This window comes from Vicugna pacos, chromosome 7 (genome assembly GCF_048564905.1).
Source record: "Vicugna pacos chromosome 7, VicPac4, whole genome shotgun sequence".
Lineage (NCBI taxonomy): Eukaryota > Metazoa > Chordata > Mammalia > Artiodactyla > Camelidae > Vicugna > Vicugna pacos.
In genome coordinates this window covers 23,453,182-23,459,181 of record NC_132993.1, presented here as the reverse complement: position 1 = coordinate 23,459,181, position 6,000 = coordinate 23,453,182, and positions in this window count along the sequence as shown.

The following is a 6,000-nucleotide window of genomic DNA, read 5'->3' as shown; positions in this document are numbered from 1 at the left end:
TAGAGGGATAAATTGGGAGTTTGGGATTTGTAGATACTAACTACTGTATGTAAAATAAATAAATAATTTTATTCTGTATAGCACAGGGAACTATATTCAATATCTTATGATAGCCTATAATGAAAAAGAACATGAAAAGGAACATGAAAAAAATATATATATATATTCCTTTTCACCATCTGAGATGAACACAACATTGTAAAACTACTATACTTCAATTTAAAGAAATGAATATAATAAATTCCTTAAAAAAAGTTTTGAGAAAGAGCCAGTAAGAAAAATTTAAAGGCGATTCTGATAAGGTGTTAGAAAAAAATGAGGCAAATTATAAAGAAAGCTGCCATCTTCTTATAGAACACATTAATGACCAGGTATAGAATGCTGGTAGAAATGGAGACACTAAAGGCCATTCTGATGAGGTCTCAGACAGAAACGAAGAACATGTTATTGGACGATGGAGAAAAGGCAGTTCTTACTATAAAGTAGCAAAGAACTGAAGGGTGTCCATGCTCTTGTGTTTCATGGAAGGTAGAACTTGTGAGCAATGAAATGTTTAGCTGAGACGATTTCTATGCAAAGTATTATGGCTTGGTTCCTCCTGACTGCTTATAGCAAAATTTGAGAAGATGAATTCAAGATGCCATTGTTAAGCAAAAAGGAACCAGAACTTAGATTTGGAAATTTCTCAGCCTGTCCATATTACAAAAAATTAGAAAGCATACTTGAAAGAGAACAGTAAAGGTGTGGTAGACTGACAATTTGATAAGGATTAGTTGGATATTAATCAGCTTCTCAATAGAAACCAGGAATAGAGATGGGATTTGATCAGCAGAAATCCTGTCAGCTCTGATGAAAGGAAACAGGAAACAGGATGGAGTGAAGGAAGGCTGTGAATGTGTGCTCTCCTTTAAGAGAAATGAAGGAGGACCCCAAAGGTGATTCAGAGATCATCAGGGCCACTGCCAACAGTAACCATGGAAGTGGAGCAGCCCGGGGGGCACAATTCCTGTCTTGACATGGACAGTGTCACTGAGGAGAGCCAAGGCTTGGATTGTACCTTGAGGAGCCATGTAGGTGACATTGCTACCCAACTAGGTCTAAGAGGGAGAGCATTGAGGTCATGGAATTTGCTTTGCTAGGTTTAGAACTTGCTTGGGACCCATCACTCCTTCCTTCCTGTTTCTCCCTTTTAGAATGGGAATTTGGTTTCAGAGGTTCACAGCTGGAGAAGATTTTTGCCTTGTGGTGAATCATACATGGTTTTTCACCCATAGTTGGGTTAGATATTTAGATGAGACTTCAAGCTTCAGACTTTAGTGTTGATCCTGGAACAAGTTATGACTTTGGGGGCTATTGGGATAGAATGAATGTATTTTGCCTGCAAAAAAAAAAATGAATTTTCATGGGCCAGCAGAGGAATGCTCTGGGTTGAGTGTGACCCTTCACAATTCATATGTTGAAGCCTAATCCCAGTGTGATGGTATTTAGAAGTGGGGTCTTTTGGAAGTAATTGGGTCATGACAATGGAGCCCTCGCAGATGGGATCAGTGCCCTTAGAAGAAGAGACACAAGAGTGCTTGTTTCTTCTCCCTGTTCTTCGACCATGTGAGGACATGGAAAGGGTGATCTGCAGACCAGGAAGTGGGCTCTCACAAACACTGGATCTGCTGGCACCTTGATCTTGGACTTAGCAGCCCTCAGGACTGTGAGAAATAAATGCTTTATGTTTAAGCCACTGTCTGTGGTATATTGGTTATAGCAAACTGGGACTAAGACACAGACCAAGCCTTTAATCCGGGGCATAAAGACACACAGGAAGCAAATGTGAAAGCCAGGGAGAGAGAAGAGCAAATCCATCACCATCATCCATCACCGTGACCCACAGCGACAGAGGAGTGAAGTGGCTACCTTCACACTTGGAAGGCAGTAACATGGCATCACAGTGAAACTGGGATTTTGTATGTAAATGTTTAATACATTTATTTAACTAATAATTTATACAAAGAGACAAGTTGTTATGAGAGTTTAAAAAAAAGGAAAATGAACATATGCCAAGATACACATTTCAAAAATAAGACAGATGTTTGTTGTATAGGAGGACAATAAAAGTTTACGTTCGCGAGACAAAAAGCTGAGTTAAATAAATTCTCCAAAGTAAGGGAACGTAATGATTAAGTTCCTAATACACCACAGGCCTAAAAAATAATCAATGCTTTTCTTTATAGTTCCAATTCACAGTGTATGTAAAGACATCAGTACATTTCTTCAGGCATCATCATTATCCCTATGCAATAATCCAAAGATCAATCCATGAAAAATAAGCATGACAAATCTTGCAATCGCACAGTTCAACCTTGTATTTTCTTATTTTTTTCTTCCTAAAAGGCATTTTTTTTTCTATTTCACTGGATGAAACATGTCTAGTCCCCTGTGTATTTCCCATAGTTTATTGTTATAGTTATATGAACATGATTATAAGATTAGTAACTAAAGGCCCACAGGAGAATAAAGAAGAGGCTCAGCAAATAGCCTCTGCCCTTCAAGAGCTAAAGGAGGATCGACCCCATCCTTAGCAAGAATGTGGACCAGGCAAAAGTGACCTTTCTTCATCTGTGATCCTCCTCCCTTCCTCCCATGATAAATATCACATGGGCAAGGGGGTCCTCTGCCTTAGGTCCAATGCTTGAGAGCACTATTCCTCACCATTTGTGATCAAGGATGAAATTTGTACTGTTCAGTCCTTTGTAGATAAATATTTCCGTCAAGTGTAATAAAAATGTCATCATTTTAAAGTGTAGTAAGTTTTCTAAATGCTTATTCTTAAGTAAATATTCCATACTTCCTTTTTAATATCAAGTTACCAAAAGTTTACGTCCTGGCATCAAGGCATAGAACGTATTTTGAACAGCACTGCTTAAGAGGGCTCTACATGTCACCAACAGAAAATAAAAAGCATGTCAGCTTTTTATTTTCGTCAGGTCTGGCGCTCAGTGCAGGCACAGTACAGTCATAGCTCTAACCATCCGCTCATATGATTAACACCATTCCAACCCAAGGGAAGCCCAGTGCTTCTCTTCCTCTGTGGACTCGGGTCCCAGAAAGAGGGGAGGTGAGTGCACCTAAATGCCCAAAGGTTTGTGCTTTATGCTGCTGCCATGTTTGAAGAGACTCCTTTGGAGCATTGGGAGGATGTGAGCAGAGGAAACATTCGTATAAGAGAAAAAAATTAACTTGCAAACATTTCCTCTGTTAGCATGACTGTAATAGAATCATGCATAATAAAGCATTGTTTCCTAGTTATGCCAAACATCAATTTCCTTGCTTTTCCTTTTGTTCCAATACATGATTCCCAGAGCTGTGTTATTGTTGCACAAAGCTGGTGAGGAATGCTGAACAAAATTAAACAATATTCCTCTTAAAGGAATTTACATATTCTCATGTATACTTGTCAGTTACTTAAGAGGGGTGAAGCCAATTCTATACTTTGGAAACTAGACAGATATTTTATACTAAAAATATGACTAATAACTACCTTTTTAAAAGATAAGTTAGTGTCATTTTTATAAATGCTTTGGATATACTTTTTTTAAAGTGAATTTTTATTTTAGAATACTCTTAGATTTATAGAAAAATAGTGAAGATAATAGAGAGCTTCAGTGTATCCTGCATCCAGTTTCCCCATTTTAACATCTTAGTTAATTTGGATATTTGTTGTAATTAGTAAACTGATACTGATAGATTTTAATTGATGTACAAATGATATTCAGAATTCTATAGTTTTTCCCTAATACATTTTTTTGGTTCCAGAGCCCCATCCAGGGTATCTATCATATTACATTTAGTGGTTATGTCTCCGTAGGTACCTCTGAGCTGTGACAGTTTCTAAGGTTTTCCTTGTTTTTGTGACCTTGACAGTTTTGAGGATTAGTGGCCAGGTATTGTGTATGTTCTTCATTTTGGTTTTTATGATTTTTTTTTCATGATTATACTGGTGTTCTGGATTTGGGGGAGGAAGACCTCACAGGTTTAAGTGTCATTCACATCACATCGTATCATCACTGTTGATGTTTACTCTGATCGCCTGGCTTGAGGGAGAGTTTGTCAGGTTTGTCCACTATAAACTTGCCTTTTTCCTCCTTTCCATACTGTACTCCTTGGAAGGAAGTATATGCAACCCATACTTAAGCAGTCAGAAGCTATGCTTAGCCACTTTGAAGATGGAGTACCAGATATATATTATTCGGAATTTTTCTGCATAGATTTGCCTATTGTCTCCATGTTTATTCAATCATTATATTGTTATGGACTCATAAATATTAATTTTATTTTTTGGAATGTAATCCACTGTTACTTTATTAATTCATTCTCAAATGATTTCAGCTGTAACCATTGGGAGCTTTTTCAGTTGGCTTCTGTATCCCTTTGATGTACCCTTATACTGTTTTTTGCTTTTGTTTTTCTCTCTCTCTCTCTCCTGTTTGTATTTTGCTTTGTTTTAATACTTCCTTACTTTCTGGCATTACAGAATGCTTCAAGCTCATCTTATATATTATGGATTTTCCCAAAGAACCCTGGTTTTTAAAATTTGAGTATCGTATTAGAAACCAAGCACTCTGTGTTAGCTGTACTTGTTACCACAGGGATGTAGTTGTTTCTGGGTTCTCTCAGCTGACAAGGCAAGTAAATATATGTGTATATACTAACACTCACACACACATACACATGTATATACACACAACTCTATATGTAACCATCTTTATGTGAGGCCAAAGGTGAATTCATATGATGTCTCCAGCTCTGATTCATTAACATCGGGGTCATTGGAAACTCTTCTCTTTTGCTTATCTGTAACCTTTCTCCCCATCCTGAGTGAGAAACCTGGCATTCACCATCGACTGACCGTTTACTTAACTGTTCCATTCTAGCATACGTGTATAGCAGTATCAATTGCTCATCCACACTCCTGTGGGAAACAACTTTATCAACTAGAATATGATGCTTATGTAGTCCATTTCCAAAATTAGTTAGGTCAGCCCATTTTTCCCATCTTCAGGATATTTATTTCATACATTTGTAACACAAATAGATGATTTTGTTACATTCTGCATTCTGGCCTGGGATCCCCTCACTTCCTAAGTGTTGTTTTAGATGTGCATATTTAAGAGTCACTCCTCCTGCAGTAAAGGATTTTGACACACACATTGTGTTGTGCCTGCCTACAGAATAGCTTCACCTCCCTACACTGTGTCCTGTGTTTTCACCTAGTGAATCTCCATCTTCCCCTGAAAAACTCATGCAAATCACTCATCTTTTTTTTTTTAATTACTTGAGTTTTGCATTTTCTAGAATTCTGTGTGATTGGAATCGTACAACATTCAGCCTTCACAAACCGATGTCTTTCACATAGCAATTGACTTAAGATTCATCTCTGTATTTTGATAGTTTGATAGCTTGTTTTATTTTCTTTACTGAGTAATATTCCATCATGTAATTATACCAGTAATTATACCAGAAAACCACAGGGAGATATTTGTGATTTCTGATAAACCCACCTCAGGTAAATAAGTGTTCTCAAAAATATTTTTAACCTTAGTCTTCCCCAGATAGCCAATTATGGGATATTCAAAATACTAAACTAAAAGACCTTTATTACAAAGTTATTCTATAACAATAATTCACTCCAAATTGAATTCCTTCTAGATCTTATGAAGACATATGCTTAGAGAGGAATGTCTGCTTTTAAACATAATTGAACTATATAAATTTAATGTGAACTGACATTTAAAATAAACTTGTTCTTCTAGTTGTAAGTTGTAACTGCCAAATATGAAATACAATATTACAACAAATATCATAAAAACTTTCTACAGTATAGTGGTGTTTTATTAAGTCAATACTAAAATTCCATTATTGTGAAAACTACTTGCCTATAAGGTTTAGGTTTACTATTTGGCTCACTGGTTGTTAAATTCCAGTACAATGGAAGGGAAGCTTTCAAAC